The sequence below is a fragment of the Rhamphochromis longiceps genome, linkage group LG7 (assembly GCF_057381845.1).
Source record: "Rhamphochromis longiceps isolate RC_006_pf linkage group LG7, R_longiceps_female_GT1.1, whole genome shotgun sequence".
Classification (NCBI taxonomy): domain Eukaryota; kingdom Metazoa; phylum Chordata; class Actinopteri; order Cichliformes; family Cichlidae; genus Rhamphochromis; species Rhamphochromis longiceps.
The window spans coordinates 40795852-40810940 of record NC_140563.1 but is presented as its reverse complement, the minus strand read 5'-3'; positions in this window follow the sequence as shown (position 1 = coordinate 40810940).

The following is a 15089-nucleotide window of genomic DNA, read 5'->3' as shown; positions in this document are numbered from 1 at the left end:
CCCAGCCATCCGCAGATGGGGGGGCACTGGCAGTCTAGGCCACTGAAAGCCAAGTGGGGACTTAACCCGAAGGTCTGCCCCAGGGCCAAGCAGTCGCTATCGCTGTCTGCATACAGGGGGGCAGCAAAAGTGAACTCGAGAAGGAGACACTCGTGCACAGCGCTGCAGGCTGGAGAATCAGACACAGCGAGGTCCAGCTGGCGCATAAATCGGCGAATGTGGGCAGTACGCCAGGGGAACACGGCTAAAATAGGCTGGAGAATGCTTACTCGCCGCAGCGAGGTCCAACTGGCCTGTAAGCTGGTGAAATGCGGGCAACACGCCAGGAAAGGGATGTGAGCAGCCCTTTCCTGTGGCGACTGCTTATCGGGGCCTGGAGCCTGGGGCTCGCTTGGGCCACTTTGGAGGTGGGGTGCCCTCAGCCTCTCGGCCTGGGGCTCGGTCACTCAGGCACAGCTGGCTGCCGGCGGAGCTCACGGGCGCGTCACTGCAACTCCCCCTGGCTTCTGCTCCGCGGCTGCTGAGTGAGCCCTCATCTGGGACTCTCCTCAGCTCTTTCTGGGACAGTGGCGCGGCTGCCCCTCTGTTGGTCTTCCTTGGTCTCTTGTGTTCTGCGGGCCTCTGGATGTCTGGAGTTTTGATCTCCTCCATACCTGCTTCATGCCCTGGAGGACGGGGCAGTGGCCCCCCCACACCCTCTAGCAGATTATTACATGAAGGAACCTTTTAAATACAAGCGCGTCCATGCTCACAGGTGTACACACGGATGATCACACCCACAAACTACACCCTTTTTGGCTCCTACCTCAAAGCACACTGTGTTCTGTTGATCTTATGTGCTGCACAATAATGTTTAATATTTAGTATTTACTGTCATATTCCCATATATCATTGTGATGTTGTTTATTCTATTACTCTTGTTCTCTTCTGCTTGTTTTCTTTTTTCTTTCTCAGCAGGTGACCCAGGTGATTGATATATGCATTTTTTTTTCTTTTTTTCTTCTTTTTTTTCTTTTTCTGCTCATTCTGTTGGTTTTTGTCTTTTGCCCTTCTCCCCCGTCCCTCTTCTCAGCTGTTTCTCTTTCCCTCTTTCTTTCTCCCCTTCTTTCCCCCAGTCAAGTCTGTCCCGTATTCAGCAAGTGAAAATAAAATAAACAATAAAAGGTGAATCAAATGGACCATTACGGCAAGGCTGGGATGGTCAATTTGGTAAAGTAAATCCGTTGGGCATCTTTCTTTGCCTTTAGACAACAATTCTGATGGCAAAAGAGCCAAACGGGACAGGCAAAAAAAAAAAAAAAAAAAAGGAAAGGGATGTGACTTGCCGGGGGTGTCAGCTCACTGAACGGGCCCTGCTGGCCACGTAAGCCACAACATGTGGGCAATCTGCCAGACAGAGAGCCAGTGCCACAGGCTGGAGAACTCTCAACTGCTGGCCCAGGCACCAGATGCAGCGAAGCCCAACTGGGGTTTAAACGGTCGAAGCGCGGGCAATATGCCAGGGGAACACAGCCTGCAGCAGTGCTGGCCACTAGGTCCAACTTAAAGGATGTCAGTTGGGCCTAGACAAACGCCAGACAGGCTAACAGACCGGAGAATGATCACTCGCCGGCCGTGGCACAGCAAAGTCCCAGCGGCGTGAAGCCTGCAAAGCGGGCAAGACGCCGAGGGAACACAGCCCGATACACACAGACTCTAGCTCGATCGGCGAGGGAACCGGGCCACGGGAGACCGGGGCCGAGGGAAAGCTAAGGGGAACCAAGCTAAGGGGAACCGGGGCTGAGGAAAACCAGCTAAGGGAGACCAAGCTAAGGGATACCAGAGCATACCAGGGGAATACCAGGGGAGAGGCAGTGCCCATGGAGGCTGCCGAAACAGGCTCCAACAGATGCAACACACACACACAGAACTCTCAAGGTAAACACACACACAACCCAAGTGGAGATCAAACGATCACCAGTGTCACGCCTGCACAGCTGTTTTATACGTGAGCTGTGGGGCGTAGCCGGGCGTGCCTGAGTGTCTTAAAGAAGTATCCACGCGCCACGACCAAGGGGGGTCGTACCCCGTACATATGGAATATGTAACGGTGTGGAGACATAGTCTCGATATACTAGAGAACTGCCCATAAGGATGATAACCTAATACAATCTATTGTCAGGTGCAGAGTAGAGATGGTGGATAGATGGGAGACAGAGGAGGTGGAGGCTTCTTCCTTTTAATCGTGATGACTCATGGCTGTAAGAGTAGGGGGCAGGGATAGCTCAGTAGGTAGAGTGGTGGCCCCATGATCGGAAGGTCGGGGGTTCGACTCCACTGAACGGCTACCCTGAGGTACCCCTGAGCAAGGTACCGTCCCTACACACTGCTCCCCGGGCGCTGCACTGGTGGCTGCCCACTGCTTCACTGGGTGAATGGGTTAAATGCAGAGGAACTATTTCCCTATGGGGACTAACAAGCTCACTTTACACTTTTTACACACTTTAAGAGTCATACATCAGCTTTATGCCTCAGCTTTGCTTTTACATCAAAATCATTGACTCTGCTGCTTTCTTCTTCTTCAGCAGTTCCTCTTTACAATGTGAACTAAGCATTGCATGTGTAATTTACATTTACTCTTAAATGTTTAAATGATTGTCAGATTGGCCCTAACTTGTTTGCATAATCAAAGCAGATCTTCTACTTTACTGTAGGTGCAGAAATATTATATACAGTTTGGCAGAAAATGTAATATGCCTGTTATAGTACTACCTACTAGTCTGTGACACAAGCACTCTATTCACAGTAAGAGTAGTATCATGGCTGAGTAAGCCGTCTCTTTGGTTTGGATCATGGAACTCAGAGTCACGCAACCCTAACTGGTGAATGGCTTAACTCTGCATATTTCATGAGACTTAGGCTGCAGAAAACCAGTGCACATCAGCAAAATGTGAGTGTTTGTTGATGTGTAGCACATCTATGCCAAAAATAAATAAATTCTTCCCAGGTCAAATATCCCATATTTATTCTAGGAACGTTTTCAAATGTGTTTTCTTTCCAAAAAGGTCTTTGATTCACTTCTTGTCCAATTAGTTATTTGCCTAATGCAGTCTCACAAATCATTTTGGCTTTAAGCAATACATTTAGTAGCTAAAATTAATTTGATAACACTGATGTCTGCTGTAATATTTACAGTAAAAATTATGCAGACACAATAATTATAGTTACACTAATTCATCAAAAACAATGCTTATACGGAAAAACTCAGGGAATGGGCATCTTAAAAAGTATTATGTAGGCTCAGAGACAAAAGATTTAGACAAGCCATTAAGAGATACATCACAAGATTTTTAAGAGGATGCACTGCAAGAAAGAGCGCAACAAGAAGACTGACAAAGATTAGAGATCTTAGACCCCTCTTCCCCCAAATCCCGGGGCAGGCTGACTCACTCTGATGGCTCTGAAGTGCTAAAATGCTTTGTCTTAGCCATGAGAGACCCTTCATCAGCATATTTCATTCCCTCTGAACAAGAAGAGAGGAACGATAGGATGTTGTGTTGTGCGCGTTGTTGGATGTTTTGAATTTTGAATGTAGCAAGTTTTCCCTTGTGCCTGACAAGCAAGTCTCTTCTCTGCAGAGTACCCGAAACTCTTTCTTCTTTTTTTGCATCTTTGTTAACTCTGTTCCATCCTCAAATCCTCAAATTGGTGTTTTCTTTGAAATAACTCTTTAAATTCAAACAGAAGCTTCAACTAGAATAGGATGCTCAAAAATAATTTGTATTAATATATATAACCAAAAAGGTTGAAACATGAAACCAAAAGCCTTTTCCTTCATTATGTTTCTCTAGGAACAAACGTATGTGATTGTGTATGTTTTATGTACTCTGACAATATGTAGGCACAGGTGTGTACATTCACACACATGCACTGACATTTTTGTTATAATTCTAACCTGAGGCCACTGAGTTCACGAGAGTAGCCAAGAAGATGTCATTAATAATTAATAAGCACGTTCAGTGTAGTAAAGCAGGTCTGACAGTCATTCACTCGAGCTACAAATCCTGAATTGCAAATGACGCTGCCAGCTACGGCAGTGCCACACCTTTAATAAGGTTGTTTAAAAAATAAATAAATAAAAAACATGCTGAATTTAAAAGTCTTATTTAATGTGTCTGACACTGCCGGCTTTTATCGATATAAAGTTAAAAATAACTGGCAAGATGTACAAATGAATCTGTGCTCTTTTTCACTGCTGGATCAGATTTAGTGTCATATATCAGACTTCCTTTTGTTTGCCATTGCTGCATTGATTTTTTTTCCTGTTTTACATCTGAAATGCAACAGTCATGGGAACAGTGTCAGTATTACTGTAACACACTGTGTGCAAGTGTTCTGAAGGCTATTCAAGTCTGCATAACCCCAGAATCGGGGAGGGAAATGGGGGCATACAGTGTGGGTATTTTATATAATATATATACTGACCACATGATTTTTTTTCAAAGGGCTTGTCTGATATAGTCACTTAAAATGGGCAGTGAGACAGACAAGAAGTGGGCTGACTTCATCTAAAGTAGACTTACCTACACCGAAGTTATAATATGCCAAAGAATGACATCCAAAAAGTGCCTCTTAAATACTTCACTACGTGCTGTTTTTTTATGTGTTGTTTTATGCAGACATCTACATGAGAAGAATGCAAGAGTCATTAAGCAGGATTACAGTTTACCAGTTAAAACAACAAAATGAAATGGTTTCTGTCACGGGTAGGGAGAGGACTCAGGCGCAGACTGGAATTCAAAGTTAAATACCACAGTTTATTTACACAACACCAAGTGCATGATATATACATGTGGGGGCAGTGGTGATCCCCTAACTCAGGGATCACCACAACATAACCTAATAAACCTACACCTTAGTTCACTTCAGGGGCGATTTTAGCCCATTTTTGGGGGTGCTTAAGCAAAAATGAATCAAAGCACCCCCAAAGATTTCTTACTTTTTTTTTGACAATATTTGCTGTTTGTGTGACACACTACTAAAAATATAAAAACCATACAGTACTGTACTTGTTTGAGACGTAACATTTTAACAACAAAATTATAGATAACCTCCCCCCTTCCCAAAATGGTTTGTTCCAGCTCGCCTCTCCCCTGCTCTGGCTCTAGCGCTCTTGCTGCCAGAGCGATGGTGGCTGAGACGCAGCAGAGCGGAGGTGTAAGTGCCTGACTTAAAACAGGACATATTAGCTGCATTTAACCTTCAGTTACTCTTATATAGTTAGGTAGGAGTCATACCATGTTTCTTTTTAGCTGAAAAGCATTACACCAGGTAACCTGCAGTGTTAAAAACGTGTTTTCCGACAATGTTTGCTACCCTACAATCCGTCCTGCTCTGTAGTAAATTCAGCGACATTTGACCGTCCTGTTGCTCCCATTGAAATGTATACAGCCTATTTAAAATCTAAAACTTAAAATTGTCCGTAGCCCGCTGCTGTTACCACTGTCCTGTTTGAAATGGATACTAACTAGCTAACTGACTGAATGCCCATTAACCTTATAATCTATTTGTGTATGATTGTCAGTCTAAAGAGGGAGAGAGGAAAGAGGGGAACGTGAGGAGAAAGTACAAGGTCAGGAAGAACCAGGTAAGAAAACAGAGAGGGAACAGTGACAGGCAAAACAGAAACTGTTAAACTGACAAAGAGAAAAAAACCCTGATTTTACTCACACAATCTGGAAGTTGTGTTCTCCCTATATTAATGCTGCTATACAGAATCTGCTAAACAAACTGGGTTGAAACATTTTTGACCCTCTTTAACAACATTCCAACATACCATTATAATGGATCGCGGAGATTAAAATTACTGATATATTTTTATGTGGTTCAGCCACAACTGTACTAAAACCTCAGTCGCAGGACGTACATCACATTTGCACACTATCAGAAAGTGCTAAACAGCCCTGGTGGAGTGAGGAGCTGTAAAGAGAAGCAGAGTTCTCTGTTTATATTCTAAAAATGTTTTAAGCTTGTTTCAAAGATTCTGTACAGCAGCTTTAAATGTTTTCCAATAGCACACATACTACTTATCAGTGTTTCTTAAACTTTTTACAGTGTGTACCATCTGATAAAAATGTCAAGCTCTCCTAAGCACCACTATGAATGCATGAAAGTCATAAATCTTACAATGCAAAATTATTATTATTAAATTAGTAAAATTAGTATCTGCAATAAAGGTTTTTTCATACATTGTATACATTCTACCACAGGCAAAGTTGCCTCCATTTTTATAGTTTTTATTAATATTTTGTAATAATTTATTTGTAATAATTTATTCTGTTTTGGGAGTGTTTTTTATGTATCTGTATTATATTATACATACACTTTAAAAGTGAATCTCTGTCCAAAAAATGCACTCAGTTTACTTTTTACTCACTATGAGCATCACTCATTATTCTCCCGCAGTAATTAAGGTTAGTATATGTATTTTTTCTATTCCAATCCATTCTTCTTTTGCAGCATTTAAGACAACAGACGATGAGGACAGGGAGGAACAGGGGGTTAAATGCACCAAAGTGACAGTCAGAGAGAACTCGGGACAACATTTAAGGATGCAGGGACTGACAGAGACAGGTTTATCTTGCCTGGCTGGGCAGCTCTCTGGGTGCTCAGCACCCCCAAAGCTCTGATCCTAGAATCGCCCCTGGTTCACTTTGTCTAGGGTTTATTTCGAGGATTTCGCACAACCCAGGATTCAAATCATGAATACATAATGGGCTTGGATTTACAACATTATGAATGAAATGTGGTCTACTTGGAAGCAGCAGGGCTCTCCTCCCCTTTCGATGGTTTGTGTGTGAGACTTTAAATCATCAAACTGTAAATTAGGAATTTTAAATTGTTATTGATCCCTGTACCCCTGGTCCTAAAGTGTATATTTATTTTCTTACTCTTCTTATATATATTGTTTGTTTAATTGCACTGCTGTAACTGGAGCCTCGTCGTCTCGTCTCTCTATATACTCTACTGCAGGGGTGCCCAATCCCGGTCCTCGAGAGCTACCGTCCTGCAGCTTTTAGATGCATCCTTGTTCCCACACACCCGAATCAAATGAATGGCTTGTTATCAGGCCTTTGCCAAACATGATGGCATGCTGAAGAGGTAATCAAACCATTTGATTCAGCTGTGTTGGAGTAGGGATGCATCTAAAAGCTGCAGGATAGTAGCTCTTGAGGACTGGGATTGGGCAGCCCTGCTCTACTGTATGTAGCGGAGATGACAATAAAGTTTACTTTGACTTCAGCCGCGAGCAGGCGCACCGAGGGCTCTCGCGCTCACTTTTCGCGTATAGAATTTTGAAAAAAACATCAGTGCAAATTATAAGTCTGTATCATGATGTCTGGTGTTTTCATGTTTGTTAGTTTGTTTTTATTTTGTTTTATTTTGCAAGTTGGTTATTAGACGCTGCTCCAGCCAGCCAGAGAATCCCGCCCCGCCCTCTCCTCCCTGTGCCGCAAGCAGCAGGCGCACCTCGCAAACGGAGGGCGCCCTTACTCCCAGCAAATGGGCGGCAGAAAACCGATTGGTGCCTATGCCATTCCCAATATGCGCTGTCATGACATCGGGGCAGCATGGCGTGATGCCGCCCCGCTACTGTGTGGGGGGAAAGATCCAGGGGTCCAGGGAGTCCAGGGGTGATTCGGGAAAGGTCCTCTCACACACTTGAACTCCACCACATGAATCCACACACCAACACGCTTGTAATCCAAAGCAGAGACAGGGACCATGACAGTTACCTTGAATTCTGTGGGTGACTTTATGGGTGGGTGACAGACTTCATCCAACATTTATTGTGGCTGTAACAAAGACACATTTGCATCGCTTAACTCAGGAAGGCAAAGTAGTAAGGTAACTAATTAGAGCTTCTGGTTATAAAAACAAACAAACAAACAAACAAACACAAAAACAATGGGACAAAAAACAAGTTGCAAACATGGAAATACCAAAATCAAATTTAGAAAAACTGTCTGTATCTTCTTTTATTCGTAACCTCACTGCCTTCTTCTCTAACTTTTCTAAATCTCTGTCTTTTTCCTCATTTTTTTCAGCATTATTTTTCCCTGTTTTTTTACACTTTCCTTCTTCAGTCTTATTTCCTTTGAATGCAAACACAGCTCTCCTGATGGCAAAAGCAGCACCGTTATCAATTACTCCCCGTCTCCTGCAGCAAAAACCTCTCTGCAGACACAGCACATTTCCCTGGCCTAGAGAGAGAATGAAAGTGGGAGGAGGAGTTGAAAAAAAAGAGGGGCAAAGTTAAGAGACAGAGAGACTGAGTAAAAAGAGAAGGAGCACAGGGGAAAAGAGGAGGTAGGTGGGCACATACCGTGAAGGGGTAAAAATGATCTGGACAGCACAAAACATTCGAAGATTATGGTAGGCTGGGAGATGAAGGGAGCACTTGCACCTTATGGCTTAATATATCATGACAGCCTGCTGTGTGTACGTGTGTGTGTGTTGGATGGCCTAATATGACCTGTGTAGCTAGTACACTCAAAGATACACAGTATGAAAGAAGATAGCAGCAGGATATCAGGATATGCAGGTTTCTAAGCAATAATATTGGCATAGAAATCAAAACACTGCAGAGTAAATAAAAAATAATAAACATCGACAGTAACATATACTGGAATTGTTTGCTTTGCGACAATCCCACTAACTGCATCACCTGACATACCCAAGTGCAAATTAAAAGAGTAATGTCCCATTCTTTTCCGATATAGGATTCTAGCTGCTCAACAGTCCAGGGTCTGCTTTCATCTTCAAATGTTTTTAATTAGTGAAAGTCTGGAAAGGCAGGCAGGTTCAGCACCCGGATTCTTCTACTATGAAGCCATGCTGTTGTAATAGATGCCGTATGTAGTTTAACATGGTCTTGCTGACAAATACAAGGCTTTCCCTGAAAAAGACATCTGGATTGGAGCATATGTTGCTCTCAAACCTGTATATACAATTTATCACTGATGGGGCCTTTCCAGATGTGCAAACTACCAATGCACTCCCATATCAGATGCAGGCTTTTGAATTTAGAAATGATAACAGGCTGGATGGTTCCTCTACTCTTTAGTCCAGAGGATATGGCCTCCATATCCACAGAACAGTTTTCCACTTAGCTTAAGTCCATTTTAAATGAGCATTGGCCCAAAGAAGACATCTGCATTTCTAGATCATGTAGAAAGCTGCGTTAGTAGATGGCATGGTTCACAATAATTTCTGGAAGTGTTCCTGAGCCCATGCAGTGATTTCCATGATGAATCATTCCTGCTTTTAGTGCAGTTCTAGCTGATCACATACAAATACCAAGCAGCCAGTATTGATTTTTGGCTTTGTCCACTAAGCAAAAAGATTTCTCTAGATTATCTGAATCTTTAGATGATGAGATACTCAAAAATCTTTGCAGTTTTATTTTGAGAAACACAATATGCAGATTGGTGAACATCCGCCCATATTTACTTCTGAGAAACTCTGCTTTTCTAAGAGCCTCTTTTTATTCCCAGTCTTGTTACTGACTTGTTATTACCACATACTTTCCCAGCCTTTTATTTCCCCTTATTTGCATTCTGTTTTCATTTACATTTAACACAGGATCCTAACTTTTTTGGAACTGGGCTTGTACATTTAGCCATTGTAGGAAAATAATTCAGGGTAGTCATGGGGAGAAAATAGTAATTGTTATATATTTTAGTAACAGTATAAAATAGTTTAAAACTATTAAGAGTAGAAATGACACACTGAAAAAGGTACTAAAACAAAACGTGTGCTGTGTAATTCAAATTCAAATTCAAATTTTATTTGTCACACACACACAACCATACACAGTATGACATGGGGGTGAAATGCTTGTAGCTGTACAATGCCCGACCATTAAATGACAGAAGAAAAGTTTTACAATATTTACAATTTACTACAAAAATTTACAAATTAACTTAGGAATTTACAGTAAAGAATGTGCAAATAGCAGAAGAGATTATAAAGATAAGGATTATAAATTATAGGAATTATAGGATTATAGGAAATGTGTGGTGGTGCGTGTGGTGACGTGTGTGAGAGTCCAGTCTTATAGTGACGTGTTTGGGAGAGTCCAGTCCTACACCGTGTGTACGTGCTGTATGCTTAATAGCCCATAGCTCTGACTCCATTAATAAGTATTGATATTATTTGCATTATTTCCAAGTTTTATGTGATGATGGATCCTCGTTTATTAGCTTTTTTAATGTTTTGCATGAAAAATCTGAAACCAAAGAGTAGCCACGAAGTTTAGCTGGCAAGTGGAGCTGGAGAGTTTAACAAAGTTATCTAAGAAAAACGTTCACACGTTGAAGGAAATTCTGTCTGGATAAAGACTACGTCTTGCTGCTGCACATAGCAATGCAATACACCTCCTCCAGACCTCTCATCTCTCTTCTGCCTTTTTCTGTCTCCTCCCGTGGGCTGAGCCAACGCCCAGTTGCTGCAGTGCAGCTCACTTTCCCATTTCAAAAAACTCTCCCCCCTCCCTCTCCTGATCTCTCCCTCACTCTACATCTTTGCCTGTGTCTCTCTGCAGTGAGGCAGCGAGCAACACAAACTGACAGTACAAAAAAGTGTTTTTTGTACGACTAATCAGCTTAGAATTGCACTATCCTACGAGCAAAAGTAAAAATTTGTGCACATCTACATTTTGCATAAATGGTGACTCGGTTTATTTTCAAGAAATTCTCAATAAGTTTATTTGAAGGATGTTTGATTGCTCCTTGGATATTGTGTAATGTACATGAACTATTGTATAGATTTGTTTTCCCCATTAATATCTAACACAAAATTTAAAAAAAAAAGGGGGGGGGGGGATGTGGAGTTTTATTTATCTCCAAACACTGCAGCAGACACAAATTTCACTTACATTGATCCTTCCTCCCGGCCTTCATTTCCTCTACCCTTGGTAAACTTAATGACCCAAACAGACTCATCAGATCACCCGATGTCTACTTAATCTGTTAAAAGTTCAAAATGATTTGGGACTTAAATAACTTTAATGACTAACTTTAAACCACTTTGAATGTTGTTATCGCAGAAGCACTGCTGATAAAGTCATAAAGCTGTGTTATTGGAGTGCCACTACTGAACCTTTGGGAGTAATTGAGAAACATAAGACATATGGCTTAGACTGCATCCTCTACAATGAATGGGGCCATCGGAAAGACTGATTAAAAGTTCGCGCAATTAATTCTGGAAAAGAAAAATATAGAAACATAACACAGAGGAACTCTTTCCCTTAGCTCTAACAATATTCTAAAGTATTGTATGCATTTATGAAGCCATGATAATTTCATATTTTATAACTGGCACAACATATCCTACTTAGGAGCATGTATATTCTAAATGTCATATATATAGCTAAGCAGACTTAGTAACGTCAGCTTAGTTTTATCGAAAAGAGATATAATGTGATAGAAGACTGTGATACATGCTTATATCAATTCTAGATTAGATTACTGCAATTCATTACGCATTTGCCTGAGCTAGCAAAGCTATAGCTGATCCACAATATAGAAACCATACTTTTTATTAAAACCTGAAAAATAGAGCACATCACTCCCATTTGAGGTTTTCTTCATTGGCTATCTACTAATTTTGGAATTGATTTTAAGACATTTTTTTTTCAACTTTTAAGACCAAAGCATATTTCAGATCACCTGACACCGTACACCCTTAATTCTACCCTGAGGTCCTCAGCCAAGGCTCTGCTCGTACAATCCTGACTAAGAACTTGGGAGTGATCAAGCTTTTTCTGTCAGGGCACCTTCTTTGGAGTAATCTCCCTGAGGAGATCAGATAAGCAAACTCAATTTTATCTTTTAAATCCCTCTTAAAGACATATTTTCATAAGCAGGCTTTTTTCTGTTCATTTGTTTTAAGTTATTTCTATATTGCCCTTCCTGTCCTAATTGTTTTAACACCTTCTCCTAGTGATCATTTTATAGCTGCTTATATTTTGCTTTTAATTTTCTTAATTTACCTGTTTAACCTGTTTTTATTATAATTTTCTTTATTTCTTGCTTTTAATCTCCTTGTGCTGACAGTATTTACCTCCTCTTAAATCTTTTATTTGCTGTTTATTTCCTATCTTATCTTGTGAAGCACTTTGTAAAGGTGCTATATGAATAAATTGTATTATTATTATTAGTAGTAGTAGTAGTAGTATTATTATTATTATTATCATGTCTTTGTAATTTTAGTAACTTTGAAACAGACTGTACATGTATCTATTCATATGTGCATTCTTGTTATTGACTGTTTCATTGCTTGGGTTTGGTTTAAGAAATGCATTCTTTTTCCAGCATATCATATAAATCTCTTGTAGAGTTAACGGCCCCATTGTTTTTGTAGCTTGTGCACATTTTGTCATGTGGCTTTCAATTAAGTCACAACTTGCCCTGCCTTTTCTTGTCATGTCCTATCATACCCCACTCCATCAAACCACATCCATTCCTATCACTTTGTGCCACGTCACAGCATGCATGACATTATATGCAGCTTTTAGAGCTGCAAGAAAGACAAACCCACACTTTGCTGTACTTTGCCACTGGACAAGGATCAGACTTCTATATCTAGCTTGTACCTCCTAATCTATGGAACAAGCTATTTGCCATTGCAATTTGCAGAACCACTGCAAAGCAAACACATTTACTGTAATGTAACTCTTGTTAAAAAAAAAGAAGAAGCCAGGATCAATAAGTATTGATTGTGATCTGTGCACGTCCTCAGCTCTAGTGCTTGGACTGCTCTCTCAGGCACTGTAATCCAAGCCTCGGAGGTCAGCAAAATTCCCGGCAGGTTGAGGCTGCAGCTCTAGAGTAAACGAGAGACAACATAATCTGTCACTGATCTGGTCTGTCTTCTTTTTTTTCAAAAAAGCAATATATATGTTTCAATACATCTCATATTTTCTTTCCCAAAAACTAACAACAGAAACCTTTTGGGAAGGCATGGATATTTCATGGAAAATGTTGTAAATATGGAACCTGCACCATCATCAGTTGCTTGCTGAAAAGGCTTTGACAATGGAAAAAGGAGACATTATAACCAATGCAGATCAGCCATGTGTGCAAGTCTACTCATCAGCATTTCAAATGCAAAGACAGAAAGTCTGCATAATTCTTCTCCTGGACAGGAAGCTGGTCTGCAGTACTGTGGGATCTTGGCTTCAACAGGGGTGACTCTGAGATAATTTCTGGATGTCTGCCAAGTGCTTTTCACCCCCGACCACTTTGATTCTCAGAGTGTTTCCAGCATACCCAGCTCCAATGATCAATGGTTCCTAATGGAGGCACGGTCGTGGACAGCATGAAATTTAAAAAGAACATTTAGCTCTTATACCTTTTTTCCCCCAAAGCCATTCTCATTATGGCAGCATAAATGAATTGTACCAATCTAATTTTGATGATCCATCATCATCCCAAGAATATGTTGTCGAGCTTTTGAAACTCTGACTGTACTTTATTCTTCAAAGGAAAAGTTTGACATTTTGTTGTCTGTCATTGTCATGGCTGAACGCTAATATGGAAATGAAGTGACATTTGTATAGCACTATTGTACTCTTACTGACCTGATAAATCCCTTACTGTGAAGCCAAATGTAAGCTAAAGTCACCACTTAAATAACATGGCATATTTCTACTATTCTGTGTCCTAGCAGTAGCTTAATATCTAACAAATTATAAAGGCAGTACTGACCTTCCAATCTAACATTGTGCAAAAACAAAAACGTGCTCCCTAAAAAAGTTTATATATACCAACTCCAAAAGTACTTTTCGTGGCTTTAATTGTTCATATGTGTTGACATAAACCAGTTTACTGCAGCATAAGATGCTTCAAAGAGTGTCCTGAACTTGATGTATGCATGCAACAAAAAGGGTTCACATAAGCCTTATATTTGAATTCTGGTTAATAAAAAAAAAAAAGTCATTTGCAAAGTCTTTTGTTCCTATAGGATTCTTCCTTTCAAGTCGTGGTTAACACACCATCCCATTGTTCTCTGACGAAGTAACTGAACTGCTGAGCAGGCTATAATTCTGGGTTTTGTTGCACCATGTATCTGCATGCTGTTTCTACCCTGGTGAGCATTATATATCAGAGCCAGCACAGCAAAAAGCATTGATACTCTTTGCTCTATTGCAGAGATTACTTAATTAATTATTTTATGTATCTTAATATTTGGTCTTTTCTATGCTGCAGTTTCGATTAAGGAACACACCACAGTACAGAAAGTGAGGAAAGACAAGAACGAGATTAAGAAAAACTGAGATATTACACTTTGTACATATCATACAAATGACCATATCATATTTTGTGTGTGATAACAGCAGATTTGTATGTGGTCTTTTATAGTGTGTACCTCTTCAGCAATTAAATGGTTTCTTAATATCCTGTTTGGCTTTTTCTTGCTGAAACTTTGAAGTTTGCTGACATCTAGTGTTTCAAGTGTGAAAATATGTTATGTGCCATTTCTGGTATTACTGCAGTGGAAGATGGTAAAATCAGTAGTAGAGGTAACAGTAGCTTCATCAAAAAGGAGAGAAGATAAAAGTCTTCTTAACTGAAGACATAACACTTTTCTGTTAATCCCTTTATAAATTAAATTGTCCTGTTAGTATACTGTGTGGTTTAAACTGTAATGCCATAACAGTAATAACACATATTAATTGTTATTGTGAAAGAGTTACTATTGATGTTAACAGGAACAGAAATACTTTAACATAAAGCAAAAGAGACTTGCACAAGATTTTTAACTCAAGTGGTAATTGTTAAACCCTTTAAGAAAGATAATACATAAAATCATATGATGAAGCAGGATGAAGGTGTCCGTACTAAGAACAATATGGATTCATTACATCAAGGTGAAAACAAAGACATGTCCTTTGTTTCAGCGTTCCCTGCCTCTTCTTATTTCTGAGGTGGATGTAGTTTGTAATGGACACAGCAGCACTGGCTGAGTCCCAAAATGCTTTTTTTGCTGAGGGAAGTGCAAGTCCTCGCCAAGGGCAAAGGACTGGTGGATGCACATTCTACATT